At 42.8% G+C, this 13,931-nt stretch overlaps 1 protein-coding gene and 1 long non-coding RNA gene across 4 annotated transcripts in view; one reads left to right on the plus strand and one right to left on the minus strand.

Moving 5' to 3' along the window:
* On the minus strand, positions 1-13,447 carry LOC113931042. Of its 2 annotated transcripts, none has more exons than XR_003522658.2 (3): positions 13,313-13,447; positions 5,321-5,501; positions 1-401 (listed from the first exon to the last, which is right to left on the minus strand). It is a non-coding gene; the product is annotated as an uncharacterized LOC113931042 (long non-coding RNA). The 2 variants fall into 2 exon arrangements; XR_003522659.2 differs by lacking the exon at positions 13,313-13,447 and adding an exon at positions 12,880-13,003.
* LOC113931041 (fibrous sheath-interacting protein 2-like) overlaps positions 13,164-13,931 on the plus strand; it is a 21,544-nt gene continuing 20,776 nt past the window's right edge. For both annotated transcript variants that reach the window (XM_035725680.1, XM_027608779.2), the window contains exons 1-2: positions 13,164-13,399; positions 13,789-13,915. The gene's annotated coding sequence lies outside the window, so the exon portion shown is untranslated. The remainder of the gene's footprint in view (positions 13,400-13,788; positions 13,916-13,931) is intronic.

Here is a 13,931-nt window from a genome sequence, read left to right on the forward strand (position 1 = left end):
TGCTGAGCAGGGAGCCCGATGTGGGACTCGATCCCGGGACTCCAGGATCATGACCCGAGCCAAAGGCAGTCGCTTAACCAACTGAGCCACCCAGGCGCCCAGAAAAGCCAATATTTTTGACAGCCGCGGTGCAGACCACAGACTATATCTTCTCATCCTAAAAGTAAAGTAAGCAGACATAAGATAAATGAAAAGAATGCCAGGATACCATGCTGGTGTTGCAAAAGATGTTTGGAAGTTCTTTTTTTTGTTAGATTTCAAAAAATGTTAACAGTATTTTAGTTTCAGAACTTTGTACGGTCTTTGATGAGAGTGCGCCCTCTTGTGGCTCCAGCCATGACTTGCAAATGAACGGGTACCTTAAGTCTGATGCTCTCCAACCTTGAGCGACTTCAAATTCTCTAGAGGTAAAAAAAGGAAAATGATCTGATTTTAACTTTAAAAAATCACCCACCCTTCAAAAGCTTATACCATCAAGTTCAATTTACTTTAATAACTTTCTTTTTTCTGGCCAACAGACACATTTGAAAAAGTGCTCAACATCACTCGGCATCAGGGAAATACAAATCAAAACCTCCATGAGATACCATCTCACACCAGTCAGAATGGCTAAAATTAACAATGTCAGGAAAGGACAGATGTTGGCAAGGATGCGGAGAAAGGGGAACCCTCCTACACTGTGGGTGGGAATGCAAGCTGGTGCAGCCACTCTGGAAAAGAGTATGGAGGTTCCTCAAACAGTTGAAAATAGAGCTACCCTACGACCCAGCAATTGCACTACTGGGTATTTACCCCAAAGATACAAATGTAGTGATCCAAAGGGGCAATGCACCCCAATGTTTATAGGAACAATGTCCACAATAGCCAAACTATGGAAAAAGCCTAGATGTCCATCAACAGATGAATGGATAAAGATGTGGTCCATATATACAATGGAATATTATGCAGCCATCAAGAAATGAAATCTTGCCATTTGCAACAACATGGATGGAACTAGAGTGTATTATACTAAGCGAAATAAGTCAATCAGAGAAAGACAAGTATCATATGATCTCACTGATATGAGGAATCTGAGAAACAAGACAGAGGATCATAGGGGAAGGGAAAGAAAAATGAAACAAGACGAAACCAGAGAGGGAGACAAACCATAAGAGACTCTTTATCTCAGGAAACAAACTGAGGGTTGCTGGAGTGGAGGGGGGTGGGAGGGATGGGGTGGCTGGGTGATGGACATTGGGGAGGGTATGTGCTATGGTGAGCACTGTGAAGTGTGTAAGTGTGATGAATCACAGACCTGTACCCCTGAAACAAATAATACACTGTGTTAATAAAAAAATAATTCTTTTTTCAACATAAAGGAAGATACCCAGTGTTCACTTTGTCTTTGAGTGATGAGTTCATGTTTGCTTTCTTCTTTCCTCTAATAAGCATGCAATACCTTTCATTTTCAAATATTTTTATTTTGAAATGTTATAATCAGATAGAAAACTATACCTGTGCATATACCACTCAGGTCTCTAGGATTATAATGTTTTGCCATATTTGTTTCAGAGTTTCTAATTATTTTCTCTTTTGAAATTTACAGAAAAGTGACAAGTACAATTCAGAACTTTTTTCTAGTTGCCGATTTGATGCCCCAAATACTTTAGTATTCAATATGAGCAAAGACATTTTCCTACATAATCACCATGTAACCATGAAAATTTTCAGACCTCACATTCTGCCAATTGTCTCAGTAATGTCCCATGGTGGCTCTGATAACCCATACCAGACTGTCCACACAGATAGTCAGTCACCTTCCTCACCTTGCTTGAATTCCAACACTCCAAGCTAGGTTGTCCCTCCTACATGGATGCCTTTCTCACCCCATCAGGCTCTGGCAACCCATACCAGACTCCTCCCCTCCTGCCCTCATGTAGAGCACAGCCTTGCTCACCCTGTTCAGTTTCAGAAATCTGACACACCTCTCACAGATGCTCTCCTCATCCTGCTTGGGCTCATACCCCCTCACCAAGGTTTTTCCTGAATAGATGCCCTGCTCATACTGTTCAGGATCTGACACCCCACACCATGCCACTCACATGTACGGATGTCCTCCTTACCTTGCTCCAGCTCTGATTCCCCATGCCAGGCTGCCCACACAAAAGAAGAATCTCTTAACCTTGTTTAAGTTCTATTATGGGTTGAATTGTGTACTCCCCAAAAAAGATATTTTGAAGCCCTAACCCATAGTACCTCAGTATGTTGCAGATGTAATTAGTTAAGATGAAATCATACTTGAGCAGGGTGGGTACCTAATGCAATATAACTGGTGTCCTTATAAGATGGCCCTATGAAGACAGAGACATACAGAGAGAGTGTCACATGACAATGAAGGCAAGGATTGGAATTATGCAGTTGAAATCCAAGGAATACTAAAGGTTGCTGGCAAATCACTAGAAGCTAGGAGGAGGCAAGGAAGGATTCCCCTACAGGTTTCAGAGGGAGCACAGCCTTGCTGATACCTTGATTTCTCAGACTTCCAGCCTCCAGAACTGAGAATAAATTTCTGTTGTTTGAAGCCATCCAGTTTGTGGTACTTTAAGGCAGCCCCAGAAAACTAATGCAGATTTTGGTATTGGGAAGTGCGGTACTATAAGGCTGTAACAAATACCTAACAATGTGGCTTTGGAATTGGCAATAGGTAAGGGCTGGAAGAATTTTGAGGTTCATGACAGAAAAAATCTAGATTGCCTTGAAGAGAATGTCTCTTAAAATATGAATGTTAAACGTGCCTTTGGTGAGGTCCCAGACAGAAATAGCAAACAAGTTGTTGGACACTGGAAAAAAACCTGATCCTTATTTTAAAGTGGCTGAAAACTTGGCCAAATTATTTTCTACTATTGGGAGGAAAGTGGAACTTTTAGGTGATGAACTTAGTTAGCTAAGGAAACCTCCAAGCAAAGTATGGAAAGCACAGTCTGGTTTCTCCTTACTGCTTGTAGTAAGGTGATAGAAGAAAGAGATAAAGAATGAATTGTTAAGCAAAAAGGAGCCAGAACTTAAAGATTTGGAATATTCTCAGTCTAACCACATTGCAAAAAAAAAAATGGGAAAGCATGCTCTGGAGAGAACAAAAAGATGTGGCTGGGCAATCTTTGATAGATTGTGTGTGATTCAAGGATCCAATCAACCATCTCAACAGATGCTAGGAAGAGATGCAGTTATCCAGTTAAGATATGTGGAGAATTTTCTTTTCTGATGGCTTGGACTTCTGTGAATTGCAGGGGAGGCTGGCAAACTTTTTGAGAATTTTATTCCTCACAAACACTACCAGCATGGACTAGAAGGAACAGAGAGGGACAAAATGAAGAAAGAATGACTGGAAGAGCCACTGATGCACCTGGGCAAATCAGGCCTGGGTTCCAGAGGGCAGAGCCACCATTTCCTTCTAGATGACAGAGCCACTGCCCAGGAATGAGAGTGTGGGGCCACCATCTAGAATGAAGGGGGTGGAGCTACTACTCAGGACAAGGGTGATGCGGTGGCCGGGGTGGGGATGGGGGGCAATAATGGGACTGGTCATGTCCTGGGTTCCAGAGATCAGAGCTCCCTTCTGGGCTTAGGGACTGGGGCCTCTTCCCAGGGCTAAGAAGGCCAGGTCACCATCTTATTTCCAGAGGGAGGATCCACCTCCTCAGCTATAGATGGTAGGGTAGCGGCCCAAGACTAAGGGGGTGGGACCTCCACCCAGGGCGCAGGGGGTAGGGTTATTGTCCAGGGGTGAGCGTCAGGGAGGCCACCTAGAGCCAGGGGCCAAGTTATCTCTTCTTTCCAGATGGTGGACTACCACTCAGAGCTGAGGAGGTGGGCCCAGTGAACAGAGCCACAGAGAATTATTCTAAAGCTATAAATCCTTAATTGAATTGCCCTGTTATGTTGCAAACTGCTTTAAACCAGTGACACTTTTTTTCCTTCCAATTTCTCCCTTTTGGAATGGAAATGTTTGTCCCATACTGTCCCATCTCTGTATCTGAGAAGCAGATAATTTGTTTTCTAGGTTTCACAGATCCAGAGCTGGAAAGGAATTTTGCTCCAGGATGAACCAAACCCTGAGTCTTACCCATACCTAATTTAATGACACTTAGATGAGATCTTGGACTTAGCCTTGATGCTGAAATGGGTTAAGACTTCTGAGGCTGTCGGAATAGGGGAAATTGCATGTGGGAAGGCCATGAACTTGGGGAGAGAGGGCAAAGGGCAAACTATTATTGGTTGAATTGTATCCCCAGAAAATGATATATTGAAGTCCTCACCCCCAGTGTCTCAGAATGTGATCTTATTTGAAAATAGGGTCATTGTAGCTATAATTAGCTAAGTTAAAATGAGATCATGCTGGAGTAGCATGGGTCCCTAATCCAATATGACTGGTGTCTTAATAAGAAGATAACCACGTGAAGACAGAGACACACCTGGAGAATTCCATGTGACAACGAAAGCAGAGATTGGAGTTATGCAGCTGCAAGCCAAGGAACACCAAAGATTGCCTGCAAACTACCAGAAGCTAAGAAGACTAAGGAAGGACTCCTCGGAAGGCTTCAGAGGGAGCATGGCTGTGCCAAGACCCTGAGATGGTGGCTTCTCTGTTCCTTCCCCATGAACCTGGGTGGACTTTTGTAACTGCCTCAGCCAATAAAATGCCATGAAAGTGATGTTGCACGACTTCTGGGGCTAGCTTATAAAAGGCAACATAGCTTTCACCTAGTGCATGCTCTCTCTCTCCCTCTCTCTCTGTGTCCGTCTATCTGTCTCTCTCGGCCCTTGGAATGCAGATACTATGTTGTGAGGAAGCCCAGTCAATACGGAGAGACCAGGTGTGGGTGTTCCGACTGACAACCTCAGATAGGCTCCTAGCCAACACCTAGCATCAATTGTCACACATGTGAGTGAAGCTTTAAGATGATTCCAGCCTCTACCTTAGAGTCTTCCAACACCCAGACATCATGGAACAGAGATAAGCTATACCTTCTGATGCTGTCCGAAACAGAAGCCAAGGAGGTAATAAATGGTTTTGTATTGTTTTAAGCCGCTAAGTGGAGGGGTAATTTGTTACACAGTAATAGGTAAGTAATGCAAATTGTTCATAGTTCATAGTTCTCTGGAATAACAAAAAGCTACCTCTGGATATACTTGTAGATGACAAATCCTGGACTTTGGAGCTGATGCTATAATAGGATAAAACTTTTGGGATCTTGGGAAAGGTAAGTATATTTTGCATATAGGAGGAACATGAACTGTAGGGATGAGAGGGTGGACTGTGCTATATTTTTATATTAATCACCTCCAATGAACACCTCTCTGTATCCATGTCCTTGGCTAATCTTCTCCTAGGCTTGACCATGTGACTTGCTTTGACTGATGTGATTCAATCACAATCTTGAAAGTACTTGTACTTTGGGGCTTGTCCTTTCTCAATGCCGGGACCCGTAAGATCACTGTGTGAAGAAGCATGGCCTTACCTGCTAGAGGATTAAAAAGAAAAAACTCATGAAGAGAGAACCCAATTATCCCAGTCATTCCAACTGAGACCCCAGAATTAACCATGCAAAAAAGGAGCATAGTCATGCAAGGCAGAAGGGACAACATGAGCAAGGGCACAGAGTTATAAACTAGCAGGCTTCATGCAGAGGACCAACTACAAGCAGTTCTGTATTACTGTAGGGTCAATTTTGAGAGGTGGCATAGCAATAGTGTCTTGGAAGACCAAGCCACAAAGATATTTTATGCTTTGCTTTCATTCTTCCTGAGCATCATTAGGAGTTTTAAGCAGGGGAGAAACATGATCAGTTTGCAATTTAGAAAGATCACTTTTTTTAAAAAAAACTTTTTATTTATTTATTCATGAGAGACGGGGGGGGGGGGGCAGAGGGAGAAGCAGGCTCCCAAGGAGCAGGGAGCCCGATGCGGGACTCGATCCCAGGACCCTGGGATCATGACCTGAGCCGAAGGCAGACGCTTAACCATCTGAGCCACCCAGGCGCCCTAGAAAGATCACTTTGATGGCAAAATTAAAAATGGGTTGGAGAGGTGAAAGATAGAAGAGATATAATGAGGCTGTGATAATAGTGAGGACAAGAAATGGTGAGTGGCTTAATTGGAGCAGTGGTAGAAGAAATGGCAAAGAGGGAAGAGATATGGGAAATATTTACGAGATAAAAACAGTAGGACTCTGGGATAGATTGAATGTCAAAGTTGCAGAGAAACAGAGATATCTAGGAGATTCTCTGGTTTCTAGCTTGGATAGAAGTGGTACCAGTCACTGAAAGAGGAAATACAGAAAGAGTAATGAGGCCTTTGTTTTGTTCTGTTTCACTGAGGGGAGGTTGAGTTGAATTTTGAGTATGTCAATTTCAGTTGCTTGTCAGACATCCATGTAGAGATGTTTGGCCTGCAGTATATACCAGGCTAGAGTTTTAAACGCAGGAGTTTTAATTATATATGTGGAATTAAAACAAGAACACACGCAAGAGTGCAGTGCATTAAGAATACAGGTTTTCGGGGGAGCCTGGGAAAAGAGCAGAGTAGGAGGAACCTAAACTCACCTTATCCCATGCATACACACAGATTACAGCCACATCAGTACAACTAACTCAGAAAACAACCTGAAAACTGGCAGAATAGATTCTCCTCAGTTAATCATAAAGAGGAGGCCATATCAAGAAGGTAGGAGGGGCAGAGACCCAGTTGGAAACTAAACTCTTGGGGAGACTAACCACAAATGGGAGGGACACCACAATCATGGAGAAGGGAGAGGAACAGACCCCACACCAGGCACCCCACACATGGAGGAACTACACTGGGAAGACAAGTCCCCTTTAACATTTGGCTTTGCAAACCAGTAGGGCTTAACTTCAGTAGTTTATACAATCAGCGGAGCTTAACTCTGGGTACCTTTAAAATCAGCAGCCTTGACTCTTGGACAGCCAGATGGTTATAGGAAACTAAGTTCTCACCCTTAAAGAGACAGCATAACAAACAACCCCTCAGAGATACAGCATAGAAGAAGCAGTTTGAAAAGTATTTGGGGTATATGGGAAGGAGATTTATTTACTAATCTCGGAACACATGCTGGAAGGGCAGAGATCTTTAGGAGACTTCTCCAAGAACAAAAGAGTTGGAGGGCAACATTTCTCTCCCTGCTCCTCCCAGCCTGGACCCAGACACCTGTGGGAACCAGCATGAACACTCTCTACCTAGCTTGTCAACACTGCAAACCCCACCCCTGCATTTTCCTGAGGATCCACCCCATTCAAACTGCCCCACTCAGCAGGAGTCCCTCCAAAGTGGAATCTCATTGTGCAAGCAGCCATGACAGTGACCAGTGCCACTCCAAAATGACTCCTGCCCTGGGGAGAGGGGAAGGTAACCACACATACCAGTTCGACTACAGCCTGAGAGCAGCGGGCTGGGGGCAGACATCTGATCTGACTGCGGGCCCTACCCCCTAACAAAAACCTCACAGGGAACGGCACAAAGAGAAAGCCCTGTAGTTTGGGATCACTGAAAACCCGACAGACAGGCAGCAGTCATCTGGTCCAACTGTAGGCCACACTCACCAAAAAAAGCCACTCGGGGGTCAACACAGGGAAAGTGCCCTGCAATTGGTGCCACCACAGCCCTTGCAAATGAGCTGAGGGCAGGCATCTGGTCTGATTCAACTATAAACCCAAAGCAGCCTCAGACTGGACCCTTAAGAGCACAGGGACAAAACCCTGCCCACAAAGACAAAGTGGGCCATTGCAGCTGACTGGACTAAAGGCAAATGCAGCTCAGCCACAGAGTAGGGCTCATGCAACACACATAGGAGATACCCCTGAAGCACCTGGTTCAGGTGAACAGGGAACACTGCACTACAGGGCACTAAAGGATCTCTTCATAAGGACACTACTTTCAAGATCAGGATACGTAGTTGACTTTCCTAATACATAGAAACAAACACAGAGTGTTGGACAAAATGAGGACACAGAGGAATATGTCCAAAATAAAAGAACAGGACAAAATCAAAGCAAAAGAGCCAAATGGAACAGAAATAAGCAATATGCCTGATAGAGAATTCAAAGTAATGGTCATAAGGATACTTACTGAACTTGAGAAAAGAGTGGAGGATCTCAGTAAGACCTTCGACAAAGAGAAAATATAAAAAAGAACCAATCAGAGATAAAGAACCCAACAGATGAAATTAAAAATACACTGAAGGGAATCAATAGTAGCTTAGAGGAAAGATAAAAATGGATCAGCAAGATGGAAGATAAAGTAATAGAAAGCAACCAAGCTGAACAGCAAAATGAAGAAAGAAAAATAAAAAATGAGTATAGGTTAAGGGAACTCAGCAACAACATCAAGCATTATAACATTCACATTATAAGGATCCCAGAAGGAAAAGAGAGAGAAAAGAGAGCAGAAAATTTATTTGAAGAAATAATAGCTGAAAATTTCTGTAATCTGGGGAAGGAAACAAACATCCAGATCCAGGAGGTACAGAGAGCCCCCAACAAAATCAACCAAAAGAGGTCCATACCAAGACACATAATAATTAAAATGGCAAAAAGTGATGATAAAGAGAGAATTTTAAAGGCAGCAAGAGAAAACAGTTAAATACAAAGGAAATCCCACAAGACTATCAACTGATTTTTCAGCAGAAACTTTGCAGGCCAGAAGAAAATGGTATGCTATATTCAAGTGCTGAGAGGAAAAAAAAACCTGCAACCAAGAATACTCTATCAAGCAAGACTATCATTCAGAATAGGAGACAAAAAGTTTCCCAAACAAAAACTGAAGGAGTTCATCACCACTAAACCAGCCTTACAAGAAACATTAAAGAGAGTTCTTTGAGTGGAAAGAAAAGGCCATAACTAGGAGTAAGAAAATTAGGAAAGGAAAAAAATTTCACAGTTATATAGAAACATAATAAAAGTAATAGATTAATCACTTATAAAACCAGTATGGAAGTTAAAGCACAAAAGCAGTAGAATCAATTCTATCTATAAAAATCAGCCAAGGGATTCACAAAATAAAAGGATGTAAAGTATGACACCATATACATAAAACATGGGGGAGGGAGTAAAAATGTAGTGCTTTTAGAAAGGGTTCAAACTTAAGCAACCATCAACTTGATATAGACAGCTATATGCACAGGATTTTTTTAAAAAGCTTTTTATTTATTTATTTGACAGAGCGAGGGAGAGAACAAGCAGGGGGAGCAGCAGGCAGAGGGAGAAGGAGAAGCAGGCTCCTCACCAAGCAAGGAGTCCAACACGGGCTCAATTCCAGGACCCCGGGATCATGACCTGAGCCAAAGGCCGACGCTTAACTGACTGAGCCACCCAGGCGCCCCCATGCATAGGATGTTATATGTCAACATATTGGTAACGACAAATCAAAAACCACTAGTATATATGCAAAAATAAAGAGGAAGGAATCTAAGCATATCACTAAATAAAGCCATCAAACCACAAGGAAAGAGAACCAGAAAAGAAAGGAATAGATAAGAACTACAAAAAGAATCATAAAACAAATCAACAATGAGTACATACCTGTCAATAATTACTTCAGAAATAGACTTATCGCTATAGAAATAGACTAAATGCTCCAATCAAAAGACATAAATGGCTGAATAGATAAAAAAGCAAGATCCATCTATATGCTGCCTATAGGAGACTCATTTCAGACCTAAAGACACATGCAGATTGAAAGTGAAAGGATGGGAAAACATTTACCATGAAAATGGAAGTGAAAAAAAAGCTGGGGTAGCAATATCTACATTAGACAAAATAGACTAAAACAGACTGTAACAAGAGACAATGACACTACATAATCATAAAGGGAACAATCCAACAAGACGATATAATAATTGTCAATATTTATGCACCCAACATGGGAGCACCCAGATACATAAAACAACTATTCACAGACATAAAGGAAGTCCAGACAAAAAATCAACAAGGAAACAGTGACTTTGCATGACAGATTGGGCCAGATGGATTTAACATATATTCAGAACATTCCATCCAAAAACAGCAGAATCTACATTCTTTTCAAGTGCACATGGAACATTCTCCAGAATAGATCACAGGTTAGGCCAAAAACAAGCCTCAACAAATTCACAAAGATTGAAATCATACCATGCATCTTTTCCAACCACAAGGGTATGAAACTAGAAATCAACCACAAGAAAAAGTCTGGAAAAAGCACAAACACAAGAAGGTTAAATAACATGCTCCTAAACAATAAAAAGGTCAACCAAGAAATCAAAGAGGAAATTAAAAGAATACATGGAGACAAATGAAAATGAAACCATAACAGTCCAAAATCTTTGGGATGCAGCAAAAGCTATTCTAAGAGGGACTATTATAGCAATACAAGCCTATCTAAAGAAGCAAGAAAAATCTCAATTTAACCTTACACCTAAAGGAGCTAGAAAGAGAAGAAAAAAATCCCAAAGCCAGTGGAAGCAAGGAATAATAAAAATTAGATCAGAAATAAATGATATAGGGGCGCCTGGGTGGCTCAGTTGGTTAAGCGACTGCCTTCGGCTCAGGTCATGATCCCGGAGTCCCGGGATCGAGTCCCACATCGGGCTCCCTGCTCAGTAAGGGAGCCTGCTTCTCCCTCTGACCCTCCCCCATCTCATGTACTCTCTCTCTCTCATTCTCTCTCTCTCAAATAAATAAATCTTTTAAAAAAAAAGAAATAAATGATATAGAGACTTAAAAAATAATAGAACAGATCAATGAAACCCGGAGCTGATTCCATGAAAAAAATCAACAAAATTGATTAAAACTTTAGTCAGACTCGTCACAGAGAGGACACAAATAAATAAAATCAGAAATGAAGGAGGAGAAATAATAACTGACACCAAAGAAATACAAAGGATTATAAGAGAATTTTATGAAAAATCATATGCCAAAAATTAACCAACCTAGAAGAAATAATTTCCTAGAAACATATAACCTTCCAAAATGAAATCAGGAACAAGTAGAAAATTTGAACAGACTGATTACTTGCAATGAAATTGAATCAGTTCAGTAGAATTCACCTCTGAAGCCATTTGATCCCGGACTTTTGTTTGTTGGGAGGTTTTTGATTACTGTGTTCCAAAGTAAAAAAAAAAAAAAAAAAAATACAGCTTTTGGAATCAGTTAACTTGGATTCAAATCTCAGTTCCATCACATAATAGCCATTGCCATTAGATGAGGTTTTGTGAGGATTAAGAGATAGGTGTTTAGCATAGCGTCTGAAATTCGTAAATTCTCAATAAATGGTAGTTATTGTTACTAAATGCCCAAGAGAACAAAGAAGTAGACAAAACACATGGAGACAGCAAATGGCCAACAAGCATATGAAAAGCTATTCAACATCACTAATCATCAGAGAAATGCAAATCAAAACCACAATATCACCTCACCCCATTAGGAGAGCCACTGTCCAAAAAATGAGGAAAAAAATGAACAGAAAATAACAGTGAGGACGTGAAGAAATTAGAACCCTTGTGTACTGCCTGTGAGACTTTAAAATGGTGCAACCACTATGGAAAACAGTACAAAGATTCCTCAAAAATTTAGAAATAGAATTATCACATGATCCAGCAATTTTTCACCTGTAAAATCCAGCAACTTCCGAGTATATGGCTAAAAAACTTTGAAGTAGGGTCTCAAAGAGACATTTGCACACCCATGTTCATAGCAGCACTATTCACAATAGTCAAGAGGTAGAAGCAACATAAATGTTCATTGATGGTTGAATGGATAAAGAAAATGTGGTGTATCCATGCAATGTAATATTATTGTCTTAAAAAAGGAAAAAAATCCTACCATATGCTACAACATGAATAAACCTTGAGGACATTATGCTAAGTGAAATAAGCCAATCACAAAAAGACAAATAACATGTGACTCCACTTATACCACTTATATAAGGTATCTGAAGTAGTCAAATTCATAGAAACAGAAAGGGTTACCAGGGGCTGGGGAGGAGGGAAGAAAGAGGAGTTGTTTAATGGGTAGAGAGTTTCAGTTCTGGAAAATGAAAAACTTCTGGAGATCTGCTGCACAACAATGTGAGTATACTTATCATTACTGAACTGTACGGTTAAAATGATTAAGATGGTAAATTTTATGTTTGCCCAGCTTTTTTATCACAATAAAAAGATGCATAAAAAAACATGGAGGCAAAGTACAAACTCTTTGACACACCAGGTGCAGTCTCCAGCCCTTAATGTATTTACCGTCTAGCGAACTCCTAGGCAGCAGGGACTATGTTTTACTCAGTTACTCCACAGCACCCAGCACAGTGTCTGGCATAGGGCAGGCACTCAAGAAATGTTGGCTAAGCTAATGAGAAGGTAGAAAGAAATAGGAGAAAGGGGGAGAAAGGGAGCGAGAGGAGGCCAGGGAGATGAAGAGCCCAAGACAGGAAAAAGGAAGACAAGGGAAGAAAGCATTGAGCCCTAAAAATGTTATTGTGCCCTATGTGGGACCTGGAGAGATGATATGCCTAGGGCAACGGGGGGTCATGGTATCTATAAAGTTGGCTGATGTGGAAAGCCAAGCCTCTGGCACTAGGACAAACCACACAATTACTCGGGACATGTATTGAACAGAATCACATAGCTTGTCGGGGAGGGGGGGCAGGAAGAACTGTAAGAATTACAGCCAGCTACCCACTGACACAAGTTGGTACATAACGGTTTAGTTTAAATGAGGGGGTGTTGGGACGCCTGGGTGGCTCAGTGGGCTAAATGCCTTCCGCTCAGGTCGTGATCCCAGAGTCCTGGGATGGAGCCCCCCCTGTGGGGCTCCTTGCTCAGCGGGGAGCCCGCTTCTCCCTCTGCCTGCCACTTACCCTGTCTGTACTCCCTCCGAGAAGTAAATAAATAAATAAAATCTTTAAATGGGGGGTGTTGCTTTCAGAGAGAAACGTAACCTCCGCCGCGCGCTCTCACACCACACCTTTGGACCACTTCCCCAAACTCTGAGGCTCTTAAACCCGCGCATGCGCCGAAGGTTCGCGGCAGCAGCGTGACTGGTGAGTGGTCACCGCTCCCTTTCCCCTCCCGGCGGGCTCTGCGGGATGAGGACGTTAGCACTCCAGCGCGGAGCGCCGCCCAGTGAGGGGCGTGGCCTAGAGGACGCGTTACCCGGGACCACCGTCTCGGCGACCCAGACTTAATCAGAGCTTAGAGCGGGAGAGGTGTGCGTGAAGAGGAGAAACGAAGACGGCTTGCAGCCCTAGCCCCCGGCACCCTGGGGGCTGACGCGCGGCAATGGGTCTGTACCTCAACAACTGCTATAAGGCTGCTGAAGCCGCTGCCACTAAGGCGGCCGCCAGCAGCCTAACAGCCGACAGAGAGCACTGCGACACCGTGAGTGGTGGCGAGTCTGTAGTCACCCTCCTTCTTGCTCCTGGGAGGGGTCTCGGGGTGGCGGGCGGACGGAAGGGGCGGAGTCCTCATCAGAGCGAGGGGGAAAAGGGCGGGTGCTTGACGACTCAGCTTCAGGCTCCCAGGCCCCGCAGCCAGTAGCGAGAGCTGCCTGTGGCCAGGACCAGCCTTGGGTGGGGCACAGAGATAGGGCTGGTAACCCAGGGAAGCTGGGAGGCTTCCGGGTTGTCAGCAGGGAGGGCTCTTTCAACCCTGAGTGTAGGATTCTTTGGTTTATTTGGAAGTATTAGCCCACTTTAATGTGAGTAGATTGGTCTAAACTAAAAGAACAGTTCTTAAAAATCGACAGACTTCCTCACTGTATCTGACAGGGCTCACACAAAAAAAAAACATTCCAGAGGTCGGAGCATCTATCTCTTGGATCTTCCTCTTGGGGTCAAGCTGCCTATTATCCCAGGAAGCAACAATATATTCTATACTACAAATATAAGTGAAAAGGTAAACTGAGTTTTAA

The sequence above is a fragment of the Zalophus californianus genome, chromosome X, assembly GCF_009762305.2.
Source record: "Zalophus californianus isolate mZalCal1 chromosome X, mZalCal1.pri.v2, whole genome shotgun sequence".
In the NCBI taxonomy this organism is placed as follows: Eukaryota; Metazoa; Chordata; class Mammalia; order Carnivora; family Otariidae; genus Zalophus; species Zalophus californianus.